Source organism: Lygodium microphyllum, chromosome 10 (assembly GCF_053477565.2).
Source record: "Lygodium microphyllum isolate KBCC chromosome 10, Lygodium_microphyllum_v1.1.10, whole genome shotgun sequence".
In the NCBI taxonomy this organism is placed as follows: Eukaryota; Viridiplantae; Streptophyta; class Polypodiopsida; order Schizaeales; family Lygodiaceae; genus Lygodium; species Lygodium microphyllum.
Window position 1 is genome coordinate 33,387,389 of NC_141144.1, and position 22,602 is coordinate 33,409,990.

General features: G+C 41.9%; 2 pseudogenes; both read left to right on the plus strand.

The window, feature by feature from the left end:
- Nucleotides 1–11,598: 11,598 nt before the first annotated feature.
- On the plus strand, nucleotides 11,599–12,196 carry LOC148029861 (tryptophan synthase beta chain 1 pseudogene; annotated as a pseudogene).
- An 8,210-nt stretch (nucleotides 12,197–20,406) lies between these two features.
- Nucleotides 20,407–21,005, plus strand: LOC148029862 (tryptophan synthase beta chain 2, chloroplastic pseudogene; annotated as a pseudogene).
- The last annotated feature ends 1,597 nt before the right edge of the window (nucleotides 21,006–22,602 follow it).

Sequence of the window (22,602 nt, forward strand, 5' to 3'; positions counted from 1 at the left end):
TATCATCCGATAGCTTTTGCTAGCCAGAAGTTGGGCATATCAGAGATTAATTATACCTACATGGAGAAGTTGTGTCTTGCGATGGTCTTTGGGACTAAGAAATTCAGGCACTACATCCTCTATGAAAAGGTAGTATTCTATACGAAGGTGGAAGGACTTAGATTGCTTATTAACAAGCTACAGCCGCTTAATCATTTGGCAAAGTGGTTAATCACTTTCTAGGAGTTTGATTATGAGATTAAGAGTAAGCCACCGAGGTTGTAGGGTATTGTGGAATGCCTTGTGGATATTGGTAAGCCGAAAGAGACTTTGGTGAAGGAAGTGATATTGAGAAAATGTTTAAAATTGATACAGCTTCTATCCCATCTTGGTATGCTGCTATTACACACTATCTATCAACAGGAGAGACGGGAACTGGTTTGTCAAAGTCTGAAAAGAGAAAAATCAAACAACAGGCTTTGAAGTTTTTCTTGATTGCAGGGATGCTATATTGGCAGGGTGTTGATGATATCTACTGCCAATGTGTGATGCCTGACGAGGTTCCTTTTATCTTGGAAGAGTGCCATGAATCTGCATGTGGATGTGGAGGGCACTTTGCGGGACGGTTGACAGCACAGAAAGCTTTAAGAGTCGGATATTGGTGGCCATCCATCTTCTAAGATTCTTTTGAGTATGTAAAGAGATGTGATACCTGTCAAAGGCATGACAATAGAGAAAATAGGAAACGCCCACTTACGCCTATCATGGCTATCCTTCCATTTGAGAAGTGGGGCATTGATTTTGTGGGTCCTATTACTTCGTCATCTACTACCCAAAAGAGGTATATTATAGTAGCCACTGATTATTTCACAAAAAGGTCAGAAGCACGGGTGACGAGGTAGGACAATGTAAAAGAGACTGCAAATTTTCTGTCAGAACAGATTATCTACTGCTTTGGTCCACCGAGAGAATTAGTGTCAGACCGTGGAACCCATTTTCTGAATAAAGTGATCAAAAGCTTGACTGAGGCTTGGCAAATCAAGCACAATAAAACGACTACTTATAATCCGCAAGCAAACGGGCAGGTGGAAAGTACTAATAAGCAGCTTGTGGGGATCTTGTCTAAGATAGTCTCTGAGAAGAAACGAGACTGGGACAGGAAGTTGTATGTGGCAGTATGGGTGTATAATACCACGTTCAAGTGAGCTACCGGCCATACTCCATTCAAATTGGTTTACGGGAAAGAGTGTGTGTTACCCCTTGAAATTGAGTTGCCAACCATACGGTTTGCAATTAACCATTCGTTGGGAGATAAGGATTCCCTTTTTGAACGTTTCACGACTATAGCCCACCTGGATGAGCTGAAGTTGCAGAGCTTATTACACCAGGAGGTAGCCAAGCGTCAGATGAAGAAGCTGCATGACCTTAGAGCGAAGAAATATACCTTTAAAAAAGGACAGTTAGTCCTCTATTATGATGCGCGTAGGGAGCTGTTTCCAGGGAAGCTGAAACCTAAATGGGATGGCCCCTACAAGATTGTTAGGTTAGGGAAAAATAGGTCTACGGCCCTATTAGTTGATCTGCAGGGAGTAGAGTTTAAGAATAAAGTTAATCTTAATAAGATTAAACCTTATTATTTCTAAGTATGCTAATATAGAGAAATGCATTGCAGGTCCATGCTAGGGATGATTTGAGACCTGCGGAAAAGAGCTTAAAGTTGGTTGATGGGTCGGTTAATCCCTTATTTGGAGCACCCATATCTGGAGCAGAGATACCATCAGGGGAAACTCATCTGGTGGAGCAAAGGATATAAAGTGATTGAGCAAGAAGATGGAACCTTTGTGTGGAAGATCAAATTCTTCTGCCACATCACTGCTTACGACTGTTGACGAGTATCCCTATTGAGTTCAATGAAGAAGGTGGGATGGAGCCGTCAGTTCATCCTCTCAACATGCTAAACTTTGATTACCATAATTACGAGTAGAGGGGTTCGTGATGGCAGGCTATGTAAACCCATTGTGGATGTATACATTATATTTTGACGAAGCGTCCAGGGGCCCTCATAAAAAAGGAAGTGTTGGAGTAGTAATCCGAGACCCCGGACGTAGAGTTACGATGAAGTTAGTTGCTTATCTCGGGGTAGGATTCACTAACAATATGGCGGAGTATAAAGCCTTGATTATGGGACTGCATATTGCCAAACAAGGTGGTATTCGTCGGTTGTTAGTAAAATGGGATTCCCAGTTGATCCTGAATTAGCTAGATGGGACATACACAGTGCGGAATCCCATTCTTTGTATGTATCATTGGACTGCTATGACCCTACTTGAAGAGTTTGAGAGAGTGTCTTTTCAGCTGATTCCACATTACTGGAATCAGTTTGCGGATTCATTGGCAAACCTTGCTTATAAAGAAGACCTCTTCTTTAATTGTGGTCCTAGTCTGGATATTGTCATCAATGATGAAACAGGACCCGGTTGCTTGTGGGGAATGTTATCAGAGCATGCAATATATGGCAGACGATGGTTGATATGGGTAATGCAAAGAGTAGCCGAGACCAATCTACCATTATTATCTTGGACCCATAGGTTAATTAGACAACATGTTATGCATACGCCTCTTGCGATCTATGCAGGAGGGATGGGTCATAACCTTATGCATTTAGTTTAGGGCTACAAGCTTGTTTTTCCTCCTTAGAAGGGAGCATATTATTGTATATCTGCACTATTTTAGGGAGGGATGTGTAGGTGCTATTTTGTTTGATCTCGTTAGGCCAAGAGGGCCAGTTTGCGAGGTTTTAGTGTTCTATCTCGTTAGGCCAAGTGGCCGATAAAGTTTGGTAGTGAAGTGCTTTATTTCATTAGGCCAAGAGGGCCAATCCGTTTGGTAGCGTAAAGCTTTATTTCTTTAGGCCAAGAGGGCCGTGTGTCTGTCTAGTACGGGTGCTTTTAACCGTGCTTTGTTTTAGTCCTATGCTTGACAGATTCCGTGGAGCTGGAGGGAGCCTTTGTCGCAACATCGACGCTTCTTGTGGCCAATCCAGGTGACATCTACCCTTTACGAGTACTGTGTTTTGTTGCTATATGTGTCTGTGTACTTGTGAGGGTTCCTTTTCTTTTTGGGAGACCAACAATCAAGGCATGAAGTCCTAGGATTAGGAGAGCATATCCGGTAGCAGTCTGATTAGTTGCATCTGTCTGTGAAGGCATTGTTAGGCGCTGGAAGACCTACCTCTGATGGAAGTCCTAGTGACTCTGTAGTGCTAGCCTAGTAGGCAGTTGTGTTAGGAGTGCCTTCTAGTTGTGAGGCAGTTAGATAAGCCTACCACAAAATGAATGAGCAAAGAATGATAAACCCTAAATATCAGGAAGCTGAAACCCTGCGGAGGTGTGCAAAAAGGGGTTCTAACCTCTATCAAAGAAAAGGAATGAAAATAAAAATTATATACAGTTGACCATCGCCTTGCGAAGGCCTGGTAGGTTACTGGGGACGAGTCTGACCCAGGGACGATGCCTTGTCTTCCTAGGGGTGGCATCTAGCTAGAAAATAAGAAAATAAAGAAGGTTGGAGTGAAAATAAAAGTGAGTGATAGCAGAAAAATGAAAATTATTTAGTGTCGTCTTGCGAGCGCTTGGTAGGTTCTTGGATACCGAGACTAGACCTGAGGCCGATGCCCTGTTCTCCTTGGGTCACTGCGCTCCGCTCCCTCCTTTTTACACGCTCGAGTATGAAAAATAAGACCCTAAAAAGAAAATATAATAAAATAAAATTCAGGCTACAGGAGACCTCACCTGGTGGGATCTCCTAGTTGAGTTGTCCTTAGTTAGGTAGGCAGTTCAGACCACCACTTAGGATGACCTCTTTGATAGGCCTTTAAGGCTTGGCCGTGTTCGAGCAGCAGGTAGTGACTAGCTCTGGCCGTTTATTGGATTTTGCTAGCCCTCCTCCTCATGGATTTCATGCCTTGGTTTTATCAGGGGTAGGGTGAGCATTGTGCTGTGTTTTATTGCATATTTGTTTTGTAGCAGCTTGATGCTCCTTTGGTTGTTTATGTGCAGATATGTTCGTGGGTTCGACGGATTGAGTTGTCCTATCCCATGATCGCCAATGAAAGCTGGATTTTGGGAGCGGGAATGGGCCTAAAAATAGTAGAAAAATGTAGAAATGCAAGGAAAAATATCAAATCTCGAAGGCGGCGGCTCGACCTAGGTTGATTTTAAGCATCAAGTGCTTAACGGGCGCCCGTGCGATACTCTGAGAATTTTAGTAATTTTTCCATGCGCTTGTGCAAGTGACGGAAGTTGTCGATCAGTTCGTGGTCTCAAGATGGGCGTGCAGGATTTTTTCGGGCTCGAATCGGTTACTGGACGCCCCAGAGGCCAGAAAGCGGTCAAGATACGAAAAGATGGACAAATAGAGAAGTGAGGGGATGCCCTTTGGAGGGGGCACCCCCCCAATTTGTTTTTCTCACGCGGAAGGCTTTTTTTTGGCGTCGCGCGGCTGCAGAAAACGCCCCCCCCCCCCACACATGATGAGTTTTTGGCTTCAAAGGAAGCCATAGCAATGATGCTGCAGCCTGACTACAATATTTTTTGGCATCAAATCGCTCCAGCCCGCGCGTCAAATGGTTGGCTGTAGAGGAAGATCAGATTTCAGTCTTTCTCTCTCCTCTCTCTCTCCTCCAAGGTTGCATTCACGTGGGAAGAGGAAGGAAGAGGAAAGAATGGTAGAGACTTGTCCGCGGATCGCTCCACGGGCTGGAGATGGTGACGTGTGATCGTCATGAGCATTAAGTGCTGCTGATTTTCAGATTTGCAGCCATGGCCACAAAACTCGAGACACAAAGCCCAAGCGGTAATTCAATCTTTTCAAAGGAAATTTGGGATTTGATGGCATTTGATTGATAAAATGCTGTTCATGTGGGCTAAAAATTGTTTATGTTGCTGGCTTCCATGAGTATTTGCTGATCATAATCAGAGAATCAGAAAAAAAACACGCATCTCGTGGTTCAAAACAATAAAATAAAACACGCAAAATACGAAAAAAAAGGGAAAATGGTGGTTTTTGGGCATAAAAATAGCAAAATAAATAATACGCACCAACTAAATTTATATTTTGCTGCAAATGAACTAAGGGCCACAGACTATAACCTGTTTTAAATTTTTAGTAATTAAAAAATTAGAAAAATGGGAAAAATACAAAGAAAATAGGGAAAAATTACTAAAAAATAGGGGATAATGGATGTGCTGAAAATTAAGGAAAAATAAGAACCATGTTTGTGAATGTTTGTGGGGTCTGAAGCATGAGGATTTGCCTCACTTCAGCCCCACATTTTTATTCTAGTGTGGTTTTGTTTGCGTTTATACACAAAAAATGTGGAAAATGAACCCTAAACCGATCAATAATGCACAACCTAAACGGGTGAGGGGGTAAAGTGTATAAAAGGTGTTTAAATGCTGAATGAAATGATGAAAAGCTTGCTGGTTTTTATGCATACCATTTAGGTTGGTCAATAATTAAAAATTAAGAACCTAGTAGCACGAGGGTTTCTTGGTGCTAGGTTCATGCAATGCCACATACGAGCGATAGTCAAAATCATTGAAAGAAATGTTTTCCACATGTGCACAAATGCTGATTTTCTTAATTGTTTGAGCACGTGGGCATTCACTACTTGCATAAATCATAAAGAAATTTAAAGGTATCAGAAACTCCTGGATGCATGGCAATTGCTTTCTAGAGGAACATGCCCCGCGTTGAGTGAGAGACAGGATATCCCAAGCTGTAGGTAGACGTGGGTCCTAGGGGAAAGAAAGTGAGGAAAATGGTACATTCCTGGATACCATCAATTGGTACCTTGAGTGGAAATATGTGCGATATTGTGTTTTATGTTGAGCGACGCACCAAGGGGCCAATCCCCAAGGTGTAGGAGAGTCGCAGAGGGGTGGTGGCACTCAGTCGTTGGAGGACCCCCCATGTTTGTGCTTCGTGCCTTTAGGAAATGTGCTAGGGACTCCCTCTGAGGAGTATTTATTAGGATTAGAGTTGGACTGCAAACGACGCAATATAAACGCATGATTTATAAGAAGGCAGAGTGTGTGTCATCAACGCTCTTGGCCGCGAGGCCGTGGGGTTGTTGAGCGCATGATAGAGGTCCGGCTAGTGAATGAGCCAATGCCGGCCCAATTTTAGGTCCCATTAGAAGTGCACTCTTGGAATAGGAAGTGCGGTCTTCCTAGTAGGATTTGTGGTCTTGCTATAGTATTTGTGACCCCCAATGGAATTTTTAATTTTTTAGTGGTATGTTTGCCACTTGTTCAAATGTTTGAGGGATTGATGTGTTCCAAAGCCTATATACTATTATGAAAGGTTGAATATGCTACTTGGGTTATTGAAGAATTTACTGTAGTAGAAGTAATACAATTGTAGGTTTCTTTGGGAATGGAAAGGATTTCTCGTGTGGCCATGCGTAATACTTACATAGTCTCAAATTTTATAGCTCTTTAAGTTCTAGAGGTTTAAAAACTTTGTAGTGCTTTCTTAGGGAAGAATATGCTAAAGTATATGCGTTTTCACACTAGGATACAAGTTTGGAATTGAAAGTGGTAGTTTACTACTTGCAACCCTGTAGTTTCCATACAATACTTGCAACTTCATAGCAGTAGCCTTGTAGGATGTCTTGAAGCCTTCTAGTGATTTTATGAGAAGATTATGCTAAAATACATATATGAAATTAAAAAAGGCAGTTCACTACTTGTAGTCATGCAATATCGGTAGTTGTACTCGCAACTTTGCAATACGTTTATGACTCCTAAAAATAAGAAAATTTATAAATTTGAAATTTTCAATAGTTAGAAGGCTCAATTGAGCTCTTAATAGAATCAAAGTGATACAAGGGGAGTTGTTTTGTTTTTTGTGGTGTTCATTTAAGTACAATTGTTAAGAGAGATTTGCAGCTTTTGTCATGTGGTGTTATCTTTGGATCTAATGGAGGTTGACCACCCAGTTCACCTATTGACGTGTAAAGGATATAATGACAAAATATAAGATGAATTTTTTACAATTTTATTTTCAAATATCAAGTGCTACCATCGGTATATCCACTATAGTAGCTATGATCTCTATATGTCGATATCTATGTCAAAATAAGCTATAGAAAACATGTTACGAAGATTATCACATGTATGTATAGAAAATATTACTGACATATATACTACACTGGTAAATCTCACATTTCAGAACTTTTGGATATGAATGCTATGCACATGTTTCTGATGAGAAAATAAACAAGTTAAAACCACAAAGAAAAAAAAGTATCTTCTTGGGTTATATTGACCAGCAAAAGGCTTACAAATTGTGTGACCAAGAGGCAAAGAAGATCATAGTGATCCGTAATGTGGTATTCAAGGAGCAGCCATATACACAGTGGAGGAGGAGAAGGTAAGTTCTTCCACTTTATCATCAAGTAAAGAAGTGATCCACTATGAACCTGTCCCAAGAGCTACCCCTATCCTTAAGGTGGAGAAAGAATCATCTTCAAATGATGAAGATAAAGTTCACTAGCCTGACATCACAATGCTAGAAAAGCCATTGCTATGATGGTTGAAGCAGATCTATGACCAAAATAATTCTATGTCCACATTTTTTGAGGAGAAGGCAGATGGACCAAGAAGGTTTCAAAGAATAGAGGAGCAAAGAAGAGCTTCTGCTCACATAGTCAATATGGCCTTGATGGTGGCTAAGATTATGAAAGAAGTAAAAGATCCATCTGACTTGGAAGAAACACTTGAAGATCTAGCAGGAAGGTAGCTATGCAAGCTGAGTACGACATCATGGCACCAAGTGGATCTGGAAGGTTAAGTACAAGGTTCCTTAGAAAAGAACAAAGCCAGACTTGTTGCAAAGGGATTTCTGCAGGTTGAAGGGTTTGATTTTCAAGATTCATTTTCTTGAACTAGTAGAATGACCAATATTCACATAGTACTTACAGTGGCCCTCACAATAAGTGGCTAGTTTACCAAATGGATGTTAAATCAACATCTTGAATGGTGATCTCAAGGAGAAGGTATATGTGCTTCAGCCACCAAGGTTTGAGCCTCCCCATTTTGAGAACAAAGTGTGTAAGTTGAAGAAGGCACTGTATGGGATGAAACAAGCCCCTCGTGCATGGTACCAATGGATTGATAAGTTCTTTTCAAGCTTAAACTTCAAAAGATATGCCTCAGATGCTAACTTGTATGTCTAGAGGGATGGTGAAAAGTCTTTGGTTATTGTCATATATGTGGACAACCTTCTTATTACAAGTGACTATGAAGATATGATAAACCAAACTCGAAAGGCTCTGAGCTCCGAGTTTGAAATGATAGAATTGGGCTTGTTACACTACTGTTTGCGGATTGAAGTCTAGCAAGAGCCAATAAAGATTTTCATCTCTCAAAAGAAGTATGCATGGGAGATCTTGAAAGCATTTGGTATGATTGAGTATAAGGAGATAGCTACACCTATAAATGTCAATGCAAAGTTATCAGTTGAGGAGACATCAACACTAGCAAACGTTGGGAGGTACAGGAGGTTGGTCAGTAGCTTGATCTACTTGTGCAACACTAGGATAGATATTAGTTTTGCTATTGGAGTTTTGAGCAGGTTCTCAAACAAACCCTGTGAGAGTCATTGGAAGGCTAGGATGCGAGTGCTCATATACTTGAAGGAAACTCTTAACTAAGGTATCACATATAGTTCTAGTACTTCTCTTGTGGGGTACTGTGATTCAAATTGGATAGGAGACACTGATTCCAAAAAGTCAATTATCTAGTTATTGTTTTTCTTTAGGTTTAGGAATTTTCTCTTGGATTAGTTGAGAAGAAACCAACAGTGGCATTATCTTCAACCAAAGCAGAGTACAAGAAGATAGCCTATTTTGTTGCATGTGAAGCAGTATGGTTAAGGATGATCTTATGGAATATGGGAGTGCAGGATGAAGACCCGACTCTGCTAAGTTGTGATAATCAAAGTTGCATCACCATTGCCAAGAATCAAGTGTTTCATGCACACACAAAACATAAAGAGATCCATTATCACTATGTGCATGATTTGACTGAGGATGGGATGGTGGAGCTAGTCTACTATCCAACACAAGAGAATGGAGCAGATATCTTCACCAAAGCACTCTCAAAGGATTTGCTTCAAGTTCATCTTTGGAGACTCAACATTGGGCCAAGGAGTTAGTTCACCTCTATAGGTGGACATTGAGGGGGGCTGTTAGATATGGTCAATGCCTTACCCTCGTGAGGTGCCAACAATGATCCATGGTGTTCAAAGTTATAAGGCCCCCATTATGAGGAGAAGCCATGTGTGAGCATAGACATTGTTGGGTCATGATTTGTATGTTGAATGAGGTCTATGTGGTGATCGGATGGCAAAAGGGTGATCGTTGCAGGTCTAAGCTTTGGATTAGATAGAGTAGTTAAAGTTGGTAGCAACTCAAGGCACATCACATCGAGTTGTGGGGTAAGGGATCCCTATTTTGGGCCAGAGGGCCCAAAAGTAGCCCTTGGTTAGGGATATGAAATATTCATTAGAATATTCCCTAGCCAAATAGTGGAGGTGCACATGGAAGGTCAACAAACACATGTGCATAATATGGAAGGTCAACAGACATATATGCACATGGAAGATCAATAGATACATGCACAGTGGAAGGTCAATAGACACAGGTGAATATGGAAGGTCATCCATCATGACCCCCTTCACAAGTTATAAAAGGTAGACCCCTTCACAACTTTCATGATCCATCCCTTTACCCAATCAGAGTTATTCCAGCTAGCCTGAAGCTCTTCATTTATCTTTCTGCCTAGATCACCATCTAAGCTTCACATTGGAAGTGCACGAGTGGATGAGGCATCTTTGTACCAACTTGTTTGGAGTTAAAGAAAATTTTTGTTCTCCTCTTATCTGTTGTGTACTCTCTTTCTCTATCTCTTACTCAAATTCTATTCAATATGTTGTGTAATTATTACAAAAGGATGTAGAACTCGGCATTGGAGTACATATATTGCTAGCTTGTCAACGACATAGTAGTATTTCATAAGACATATTCTCTTGCTTTTGTTAAGAACTTCTTGAAACTAAGGGCACTGATGAAGGTTGGCCCCTTCAAGACCATCCTGACCAACTCTAGCTTGGAGAAAGTAGTGTTGCTTTGACATTCAAAGTTGCTCTACTTATTCACAAGTACTAGGTCTGGCTTAGTTTTCTCCATGGTGGCCCATGGTATCGGTGTTGAGTTGAAGACCCCACTGTCATTAGGTAGGAACTTTTAGGGAAAAATGTACTATTGCCTGCGATAAAGAGCACCTCTGACCATGGAGAGCCTGACTCCAAGAAGCCTAGAATAGATTAGATGCACTTACTACCTAATGATGTCTCTTTCGCAATGTAACACAGTTTGTAATCTTTTCTTGTATTAATGAAAATTGATGTTGTTGGATTTACCTACAAAGTAGTTTATGATATGTGTTGTTTATTATTGTTTTTTATTTCCATGCAATGCTTATTTGTTGAATTTATATGCAACATTATTTGTTATTTAAATTTAATATGCAATGCTTTATTGAATTCATATGCAACATTTATTTATGTAAATGCATGTAAGGATAACTTAAATAAATAAATAAAGAAAATAACAAGCAACTAAACAAAAATAAGATGCTCCAAAAATTTTGTATTCATATTTATAACACTTTATAGAGGATCCAATACAAGCAGGGTTTTACAAAATCTCTTCAGAAGCTAGATTCCATAGATGTTTCACTAGTAGACCCCTATTGTTACTGCTATTCGCCCCCACGGCTATCCCTCTCATCACTGAAAGAACCTTACTATCTATAGATCCCTATTAGTGAATGGTGACCCTCCTTGTATGCACCACTACATAGACCGAGTCTCTGAGCAAGTCAATGAGGAAGGCTTTAGCAACTTCTTATAGTGGAAGGAGGGCTTGGGGGTAGACCACTAATCAAGTTGATCCATACTTGTACTATTGAGGAAGTACCTCCTATTGTTTCTAATCAATATTTTTTGCATTGTCACTTGCACAACCTTTTGGAATGTAGGCTTTAGTATCAAGAGGTGCATGGTCTTCAGATAATGGTGGATCTCTAGAAGGGCCATTGTGCATGGCTTCCATTGACACTTGTGATGGTGGCATGGTGATGGTGGTGGTGGAGCAGAGGGAGGTTGCCTCTGCGCAAGAGTTCTAGGGGGGATCTTTGGGTTGCTTGCTTAGTGCATGCCATGTCTTCCAAGAGTGAGAACTTGAAACACAAAACTCAAATGTGTAAAATGAGGTGAACTTTCAACTTATAGCCAAACTTTTTAAAAATCCATAAACTTGAATTAATGTATCTAGATTTTGGAAAAATATAACCAATGATCAAATTGACTTGAAACTTGAGAGCGGAGTTTTGAGCTCGAGATGTGCCTAAAATTTGCCAAAAAATCTGGAATTTAGGGGAAAAATATTCAACATCAAAGGCGGCGGCTCCAGCTAGGAAATGATACCAAACCTCCACATCCAGGAGTTGGAAAGAAGGAGGCCAAGCATTGAAATGTGCTATGAGAAGCATGGGGCATGGAGCACAGCTGGAGGCCGCATTCACTTATCTCTCGGCAGATTCTGCCTTCCAGGAAGAGCTTGCAGGAATCCTAAAGGATTACATTGGGCAAGAATCACGACTTTATTTTGCAGAGAGATTGACAGAATGTTATAAGCAAGGTCAAGACGGGGGGGAGCCTCTTATTTATCTGAAAAGAGAGGATTTGAATCATACAGGTGCTCACAAGATCAACAACGCCATTGGGCAAGCTTTGCTGGCTAAGCAGATTGGTAAAAACTGTATCATAGTAGAAGCTGGTGCAGGGCAGCATGGAGTTGTCACTGCTACAGTGTGTGCTTGTTTTGGGTTACAATGTGTTGTTTACATGGGCGCCAAAGATATGGAACGACATCAGAATGAGACTCCTTGGAGCTGAGGTACGTGCTGTCTAGTCTGGTACAGGTACGTTGAAAGATGCGACATCAGAAGCAATAAGAGACTGGGTTACAAATGTAGAGACCACACACTATATTTTAGGGTCCGTAGCTGGACCTCACCCTTATCCAATGTTGGTGAGAGATTTTCATGCCATTATTGGCAAAGAGACTCGACGACAGTGTCGCTAATTAGCGGATTCAAAAGCTAAGGAGGGAGGGAAAAGCAAGCGTGTGGGACAAAAAGGAAGGAAGGCGATGCTAATTGGGGAGAAGGGAAGGAAACGCAGAGGAACAGGCATTCGGGGATCTACGAAAGGGGAAAAAGATGAGAGTTTTTTGGGAATTAGGGGGGAATCCTGTACTCTACTGCTCGACGGGGAAGAAAGTATGCTCGTGGTGACATAATTTTTCTTGCACTACTGTAGATGAAAAACCCCCCTGCGACTCGTTCTCTCTGATACTTCAACTAGCTGTATGCTTCGACTTGAAGGAGAGGGATCGATTAAGGAAGCATTGAAGGAGCACGAAGCATATCTTGGGAGAGGGGAACTGCGTGCCTACAAAAGGAGCTGTCGAAATCTTAAGCACCTTAATCATTACAACATCTGATCCATATTTACTCCATGCTCGGAAGGATGAGAGTGATCAGGACAATGGCACTACTCTTGCACACACGATGGAGCTTCTGATCCGCGTTGTCTACACTGCCTTCTTTGATAGCTTTGACAAGTTGATGCTGAAGCAGGATCAAAATAAGGATAATGCTTCACTGAAGACTAATCAAGACGGGGCACATGATCAGCTGTCGACCTCTGTCAGTGACATTCTGCACAAGCTCACATCACAGCTGCTTGTCGATTGTACAATTGCACTCGATAGATACCAGACTACTCCCTAATTCGGACATGCCAGCTTCTAATGCAGTCTGGCATACTTGCTAAGGTGGCTCGTTACAGGGAGATGCCATTGCACCCATGGTCTTCTTTCTTTCTAACTTTTGGACTGGTTGCGATTGCCTTGAGGGGGTTTTGTTGGCACTCATCAGGCTCTACAACATCAGCAAAAAGTCGGCTTCAGTAGGAGCAAATATCATCGTCTGCAGAGTGAATTTCAGATCATGGGATCTACATGTCAATAACTTGCAGGGAATCATCCCCTCATCTTTTGAGAATCTCCCAAACCTCCTCAAACTGGACTTGTGAAATAATAACCTCGTGGGAAGTTTTCTTAATAATAGCTAAGCTTTGTATCCAATATCTTTTCCCTTCTTATTATCCTGGAACATAAACTGAATTCTGTCTGAAAGGAAAAATTGCAGAACAGGGTACTTTAGCTTGCCTTTTTCTCTAGTGTTGAATATACTTCAGACAAATACAAGTGTTGCAAACTCCTTTGGAAAGCCGTTCCTTACACAAATATCACTTATCTACCTGTATGACATGCTGAAGCCTAATCAGAATTTATTGATTGAGTTCTGGAATTGTTGTATGGCTATTAAAAATATATGACTCAGAGTTGAATGCTAAAAACTAGTTTGATGATGAGATTGGATTATTCATTTGATTGATCTTCCATCTTGACATATATCAAGGTCTTCTGAAGACGCAACATTGCTTTCACAAACCCTTCGACATCTTTGGTGAACCCGACATGAAAGCGTCGCAGAAATTTCAGGATGGGAGATACTTCAGCCTCTTCTACAACTCCAGCTGCGTCTACTTCAGCTCCATCAATGACCGCTGCGACAAGTACTTCAACAGAGGATCTAAAGTAGATTTTGTAGAATATGTCCATGTATATGCAGCTCCAAAATCAGCAAACACAATTGTATATGTAGCAACAACAACAATTGCATCAACAGCAGTTGTCTCAACAAAGGCAACTCTATTCGGAGCAGGAGAATGCAAACAGCGCGACTAAGGCTATTGAACCAGTTGAGAATGAGAAGAAGCTATTTGACGGGCGTAATGTTTCAGCATATTTGAAGACATATGAGATCAAGATGGGGTTTTTCGGAGTTCCAGCTGGACTTATGAGTAAGTACTTCCTTCATCTTATCACACCCGCTTTGAGGGCGAAAGTGACTAATCTTTTTATTCAAAATACACATTGGCAAGATTTTAAGAAGGCCCTGAAAGAAGAATATTTCCTTGAGGACTTTGGTATGGCTACTCGACGGTCATTCCGAGAGTGGGTCTACATGCCAAACAAAGGTCTAGCTGCTTCGGAGTTGATTCGAGAATTTGAGGAGAGGTATAGTCAGCTTGATGCCATTGAACAAAGACCATTGGATGTTGAAAAAGTTGAGCTTTTCTTGCAAGCTGCTGATCCTGCTCTTCAAGAAGAATTGGGTGAGCTTCTTGAGGATCGCACGAAGCCTTTGGGTCTTAAAATTGATTGGCAGGATACTCAGGATGCAGTCTCGACTTTGACCAAGAGGAGGATATGGAAGACTCGCCTACAGAATGGTTCCATGACACCTACACCATCATCAGCTCCTATGCCTACTTCTATCCCTGTTATTTCTTCTCCTCCTCAGCCAGTTTCTTGGCCTATGCCAGTGCCTACTGTTTCCACTCCACCTATTCCTCCTGTTCCATGACCGATGCCTACACCTTCTGCTCCAAAACCATCCGCTCCATCGGTGCCTACTTCTCTTGATGACATAATCAAAGGCATAACAGATTTGACACTAGAGTCAGTCAAAGCGGAGTTGGTGGGAAAGTTGAAGGAGCAGTTTGCTTCGACTGCGCCTACTACTTCTTCTAGTGCTCCTACTGCACCAAGGAGTGCTCCTAGTGCACCTAGGAGAGATCGGAGATGTATTTGGTGCAATAGTATGGACCATCAGCATTGCAGGGATTGTGAATCTTTTCAGGATACAAGGAGGCAGAATTTGGTATATTGGGGACAAGATGGTAAGATTTGGTTGACTGAGATAGGAGCTCCACTTGCTGACATGGCTGCGCGTACTTCTTATGTGACAGCTAGAGGTGATGCTTCTGCATATGGAGTCCAGATTGAGAAGGGATCAGAGACTCAGTCAACACTATGGACTTATGCTATGGAGACTGCAAACAAGGGGAAAATTCAGCAAACTGTTTTGACTAGTGCAGGCTCTAGCATCAGATCAGAGACAAGTTGGGACTCGCCTGTTGACAGGCATTCTATTTATGCTTATTTAGCTAAGTCTCAGGGTGCAGATGTACTTGTTGAGGAGAAGCGTAAGAGGGATGATGAAAATCCAAGTGCAGCCAAGAAGACTAGAGGGGGTGAGTTTGTTACTCCACCTACTGCAAGACCGTCTTCAAGACCAGGGCCAGATCGACTGATGGAGGATGCTCAAAAGAGAGAAAAGAGGCAAGAGCCTAGAGAGAGAAAGCAGCCAGGGTTTAGATTGATGTCCAATATTGAGACATCTACAGACATGAAGAAAATCTTTAATGATAAGATACTTGGCAGTGAAGTGACTTTCACTATTTTTGAGATTTTGGGCATCTCAAAAAGAGAGTTTCAGGATCAGTTTCAGGAGGTTTTAAAGAGGAAAAGACATGCATTGTCTACCACTGATACACAGGGAGTTTTGATTGGGGAGTTGGATGAGGTTATGGTTGATAATGCTTATGTTTTTCCGCAGGTAGAGAAGAGGGTTCAGCCTATGCATTATGCTGAAATTGATGAGCCTGTCATGATACCGCGTAGTCACTTTTCGCAGAGCCATTGGGCTAGGGCAACTACAGAGACGATGGTAAAGATTGGAGAGAAACAGGTGCCTTATGTTGCATTGGTGGATCATGGTTCAGAGATTAATCTCATAGTTCGTGGAGTTTATGAGGGTAACAGATGGCCTATGGATGTAGAGCATGGGTGGCGTATGAGAGCTGCCAATAATACTGCAGGTGATTTGTATGCTGCCTGTCCTAGTGTCAGGGTTTCTATTGGTGATGTAGAGGAGGATTTTCATTTCTTTGTGCAGGATTCATGCTCTTATCCCATAATTCTTGGTCAGCTATTCATCACAGAGATGCGCATGGAAACAAAAGTCATGGATGATGGATCTGCTTATGCACAGATTCGCAATAAAGATGGTATGAGAGCAGTTCAGTTTATGATTGTATGTGTGAACCATGTTAGAAACAGGGATACTCTCAGAGATGCACCTTTGCCCACTGTGAGGGATTTGGGTTTTCATTAGGTACCGCCATTTCGCGAGACGACGGTGGTACAGAGGAGAGGAGATTGGAGTTCTCGCCTCCTGGCAGCAGTGTTTTCTCCTCCGGTTTTGTTGGGATTTCAGCAAACAGTTCGATGAGTTATCAGAAGACTTCTAGGTTGCCTAGAGCTGCCTTGCAGTATATATGCAGGAAGGAGAAAATTTTGAAAAATGCAGGAATTTTGGAGGATGATGAGTACATAGATGGGATGTATGACAGTGTGACTTGTGCAGATATGATGTGACAGAGATGGGAGATATGCTGAAAACTGATATGCAGAATTGTCACAGTAATGTATTAGTGCTGTCCCTGGACATGTTTCATGAAATTGCAGATTTTATGTCACAGATTGAGTCAGAGGCTGAGGTAACTCAGCAAAGAGTGTTGAGTGCTGAAGAAATTCAGCAAACAGAGTTTCCTGCTGGTTATGATCAGCTTTTAGAGAGACAGAGGGCTGAAAACTTTTAGCCAACAGAGTTTACTGCTGAAATATTTCAGCATTCAGAGTTTGGGGCTGTTCCTATGCAGTCCATAGAGCAGAGGGCTGAGAATATTCAGCCATTGGTGTGCAGAATTGCTGATTTACAACAAGATTTGTGTAATGCAGAAGAGCATAATGAAGCCAGGGTTGACACGAAATACAAAACTGTGGATAAGAAGGTGAAGCCGGTTGCTGTACCGCTTCCACCTGACAGTGATCAGCAAATAGAGAGGGCTGCTAAACAGCAAATTTTAAGGAATTCGGAGCATATTGGTCATAGATTTTCAGCAGAGACTCTTGCTGAATTGAAAATTGGAAATGGTGATTTCTTGCTACCCATAGAGAAGCAATGCTTTCAAGAGATGCTTGAGCGTCATGGAAGGGGATTTGCTTTTTTCCCACATGAGATTGGATGTGTGAATCCTGATATTGTTGCTCCTATGGTCATTTTTACTATTCTCCATATTCCATGGAATCTCCGATCTATTCCAGTGCCTAAAGCACACTTGCCAAAGCTGATTGATTTATTGAATGAGAAAATCAGGATGGGAATTCTTGAGCCTTCATCTGCACCATACTCAAATAGGTGGTTTACAGTTCCAAAGAAGAATGGTACTCTCCGATTTATTCAGGACATGCAGCCAGTGAACAGAGTTACTATCAGGAATGTTGGTATAGGTCCAGTTGTGGATGAGTCTGCAGAGGCATTTGCTGGACGTGCCATCTATTCTTTAGGTGATTTGTATTCAGGATATGATCAGTTTCAGCTGGCTTTGGAAAGCAAGGACATAACCACCATGAGAACTCCTATTGGGCTTGTCAGGATGTGTACCTTGCCTCAAGGTGCCACTAATTTTGTTGCGCATATAATGAATGCCATGCATAAGGTCCTTCGTGATTACATACCTCAGCTTACCATGCCTTTCTTGGATGATGTGCCCATTAAGGGATGTGCAGAAGAAGAGAAGAATGAGAGTCTAAATGAGTAGGGATGCAGATACTTTATGGTTGATCATATTTCGGCATGTGAGAAGATTTTGGCTAGGTTAGAAGAAGTGAACTTGGCACTTTCAGGGCAAAAATCTGTTTTTGGAGTGAATGAGGTTGTCATTGTTGGACATATGTGTGGATATTATGGCAGGAAACCCTCACCTGATAAGGTGAATGTTATAGGCAATATTGCGGAGTATTGTTCTACCACTTCAGAGGTACAGAGATTCATTGAAGCTTGTGTGTTTTATATGATTTGGATACCTCATTTTGCACACATAGCAGATTGTTTGTATCAGCTGCTTCGAAAGGGGCAGAAATTCTATTGGGATGAGAGCCACACTAGAGCCATGCGGAAATTGAAGAAGTTATTGCAGAATGCTCCTACTCTCAGGAAAGCGGATTATAATTGTGGAAAGCCTATTGTATTGACAGTTGACACTAGTCCAATTGGCATAGGTTGGGCTGTGGGTCAAGATGATGCAGATGGAAATAGGTATGCTATTCGGTTTGGGGCGAAAGTCCTAAACGAGAGACAGAGGAGATATCCGCAAATCAAGAGGGAGTTATTGGGGATTGTCATGGCTCTCAAATGTGATAAAGAGTACTTTATTGGAGCTTCAGTTGTGGTAGAGACAGATTGCTTGCCATTGATTGGTATGATCATGAGTTGCTCTACTCCGGATATAGCTATGCTGAGATGGATTGCATACATCAAGTCATTAAATCTGGAATTTAAACACATAGCAGGGAAGGATAATCCAGTGGCAGATATGTTGTCTAGAGCCAGATATGATGATGAGGAGACTCTACTTGCAGAAGAGGATGATGCAGAAATTTCAGCCACTATGGTTGATCATGTTTGTCATGTCTATGATATTGTGGCTTTTATAGAAGAATTCTATGTTGGAGATTGGTTGCAGATTGGCAGGTACCTTAGTACACTAAGCAAAAGAGATGAATGGACAGATGAAGAGTTTAAGAAGATCAGGAGGAAAGCCTATGGTTATTTTCTCAAGGACAGATTTCTTTGGAAGCATCCGAAGAAAAGAGGTGGATTACCTTTGTGGGTTGTTTGCGATAGAGAGACACAATTACAGGTGATGAGGGAGTTTCATGAGAGTCCTTGGGCTGGTCATAGAGGAGTGTGGGCTACTTATGAGAAAATCAAGGAGAAATATTGGTGGAAAGGCATGTACAGAGATGTTTCTCACTTTGTTGAGACTTGCAGAGACTGTCAGATGTATTCAGTAGTGCGTCATCGAGATGAGCTTCATCCGACCTATCCGGTATGCATTCATTATAAGTGGGTAGTTGATTTGGTTACCATGCCTATGGGTCTATGGCAGATGAGGTACATTGTTTTGTCTAGAGATGATCTTACCAATCATGTTGAGGGCAGATCTTTGAGAACGAAGACCACTAGTGCAGTGTGTAAGTTCTTATTGGAGGAAATTTTCTGCAAGTATGGTTGCGTGGGTAAGATCACTGCGGATCGTGGTGAATTGGATGCAGATGAAGCTAGGGAGTTTTTCTCTCAGCTAGGAATCAAGTTGGCTCTAACTACAGCATATAATCCAGAGGGAAATGGGAAGAGTGAAAGAGGGCATCCGCCGATAGTGAAAGCATTAGCCAAAGCATGCAGAGGACGGATTGGAGAATGGCCGAGACTTCTACCATTTGCTTTATGGGCTGATCGTACGACTCATAGTGTTACCATAGGATATTTGCTTGCAGAGTTGATGTATGGTCAGAAACCTGTTATGCCGATTGAGACTTGTGCTTTGACTTGGTCAGTTTTACCTTGGCAGGAGGATTTGACGAGAGAAGAGCTCTTAGCTCTTCGGATTCGACAGTTGGAGAGGAGACCTGAGGATATTCAGCTAGCTATTGACAGGTTGAAGGTTGCTAGACTAAGAAATAAGGACAGGTTTGACAGCAGCCATCGCTTGCGGCCTAGAGCAATAGAAGAGGGAGATTGGATATTGGTCTTTGATAGCAGCCTTGAAAATTATCATACTGCACTTCGGAAGATGGTGAAAAGATGGTTTGGGCTGTACATAGTCAGACATGTTTTTGATAATGCAACATATGAGCTGACAGAATTGGATGGGACAGTGCTTAGAGTGCCTATTGCTGGAAAAAGAATCAAGATTTTCAAGAAAAGAGATGATGAAGATTATGCATTGGAAGAATTTGCAAGAGAACAACGAGAAGAAACTCCAATGGAAGAGACAGATGATATGACATATAATCTTGTTGATCTACCGGAAATGCATAATGAAGAGATTGATCTGTTTGTGGATCTTGATGATAATGATCATGGGTAGTTGGCCCATCCGGAGGATGCGCAGGATTAGAGGGGGTGGATGTCCTATTGCCACGCATTCAAGGTGTGAAAACCACCCAAAAATTGTTTGTGTGATTTGATACTTTGTACATACTTAATTGTTGTGTTTACATTTATTTTCTGCGTATGAGTATAGTGGGGAGGAGTTGGAGGCATAGTGGTGAACATGATGAGATGCTTTCAGCCTATGTTGAGCAAGGTCAAGTGGAAAGCACAACTAATGCAGGTGAACATGTTACACGTATTCGTTCAGGACTTTGTCTTCTCCTTCTCTAGCTACATCAAAAATACCTAATGATACCAAACCTCCACATCCAGGAGTTGGAAAGAAGGAGGCCAAGCATTGAAATGTGCTATGAGAAGCATGGGGCATGGAGCACAGCTGGAGGCCGCATTCACTTATCTCTCGGCAGATTCTGCCTTCCAGGAAGAGCGATTACGTTGGGCGAGAATCACCACTTTATTTTGTAGAGAGATTGACAGAACATTATAAGCAAGGTCAAGACGGGGGGGGAGGGGCCTCTTATTTATCTGAAAAGAGAGGATTTGAATCATACAGGTGCTCACAAGATCAACAACGCGATTGGGCAAGCTTTGCTGGCTAAGCGGGTTGGTAAAAAACGTATCATAGCAGAAACTGGTGCAGGGCAGCATGGAGTTGTCACTGCTACAGTGTGTGCTTGTTTTGAGTTACAATGTGTTGTTTACATGGGCGCCAAAGATATGGAACAATAGGCTCTTAATGTATTCAGAATGAGACTCCTTGGAGCTGAGGTACGTGATGTCCAGTCTGGTACAGGTACGTTGAAAGATGCGACATCAGAAGCAATAAGAGACTGGGTTACAAATGTAGAGACCACACACTATATTTTAGGGTCTGTAGTTGGACCTCACCCTTATCCAATGTTGGTGAGAGATTTTCATGCCATTATTGGCAAAGAGACTCGACGACAATGTCGCTAATTAGCGGATTCAAAAGCTAAGGAGGGAGGGAAAAGCAAGCGTGTGGGACGAAAAGGAAGAAAGGCGATGCTAATTGGGGAGAAGGGAAGGAAACGCAGAGGAACAGGCATTCGGGGATCTACGAAAGGAGAAAAAGAGGAGAGTTTTTTGGGAACTAGGGGGGAATCCTGTATTCTGCTACTCCACGGGGAAGAAAGTATGCTCGTGGTGACATAATTTTTCTTGCACTACTGTAGACGAAAAACCCCCCTGCGACTCGTTCTCTCTGATACTTCAACTAGCTGTATGCTTCGACTTGAAGGAGAGGGATCGATTAAGGAAGCATTGAAGGAGCACGAAGCATATCTTGGGAGAGGGGAACTGCGCGCCTACAAAAGGAGCTATCGAAATCTTAAGCACCTTAATCATTACAACATCTGATCCATATTTACTCCATGCTCGGAAGGATGAGAGTGATCAGGACAATGGCACTACTCTTGCACACACGATGGAGCTTCTGATCCACGTTGTCTACACTGTCTTCTTTGATAGCTTTGACAAGTTGATGCTGAAGCAGGATCAAAATAAGGATAATGCTTCACTGAAGACTAATCAAGACGGGGCACATGATCAGCTGTCGACCTCTGTCGGTGACATTCTGCACAAGCTCACATCACAGCTGCTTGTCGATTGTACAATTGCACTCGATAGATACCAGACTACTCCCTAATTCAGACATGCCAGGTTCTAATGCAGTCTGGCATACTTGCTAAGGTGGCTCGTTACAGGGAGATGCCATTGCACCCATGGTCTTCTTTCTTTCTAACTTTTGGACTGGTTGCGATTGCCTTGAGGGGGTTTTGTTGGCACTCATCACGCTCTGCAACATCAGCAAAAAGTCGGCTTCATTAGGAGCAAATATCATCGTCTGCAGAGTGAATTTCAGATCATGGGATCTACATGTCAATAACTTGCAGGGAATCATCCCCTCATCTTTTGAGAATCTCCCAAACCTCCTCAAACTGGACTTGTGAAATAATAACCTCGTGGGAAGTTTTCTTAATAATAGCTAAGCTTTGTATCCAATATCTTTTCCCTTCTTATTATCCTGGAACATAAACTGAATTCTGTCTGAAAGGAAAAATTGCAGAACAGGGTACTTTAGCTTGTCTTTTTCTCTAGTGTTGAATATACTTCAGACAAATACAAGTGTTGCAAACTCCTTTGGAAAGTCGTTCCTTACACAAATATCACTTATCTACCTGTATGACATGCTGAAGCCTAATCAGAATTTATTGATTGAGTTCTGGAATTGTTGTATGGCTATTAAAAATATATGACTCAGAGTTGAATGCTAAAAACTAGTTTGATGATGAGATTGGATTATTCATTTGATTGATCTTCCATCTTGACATATATCAAGGTCTTCTGAAGACGCGACTTTGCTTTCACAAACCCTTCGACAGCGTAAGGTTATCCCTTGCCGTAGGATAGAGGGCCGGTTTCCTAAGGGACTATGAAGTGAGGAAACATGGTATATCTCTTGGAAATATGAGAAATATAAAAGAGAGGAGTTTGTGTTCGATTGTTTTATATGTTGAGCAACACATCAAAGGGC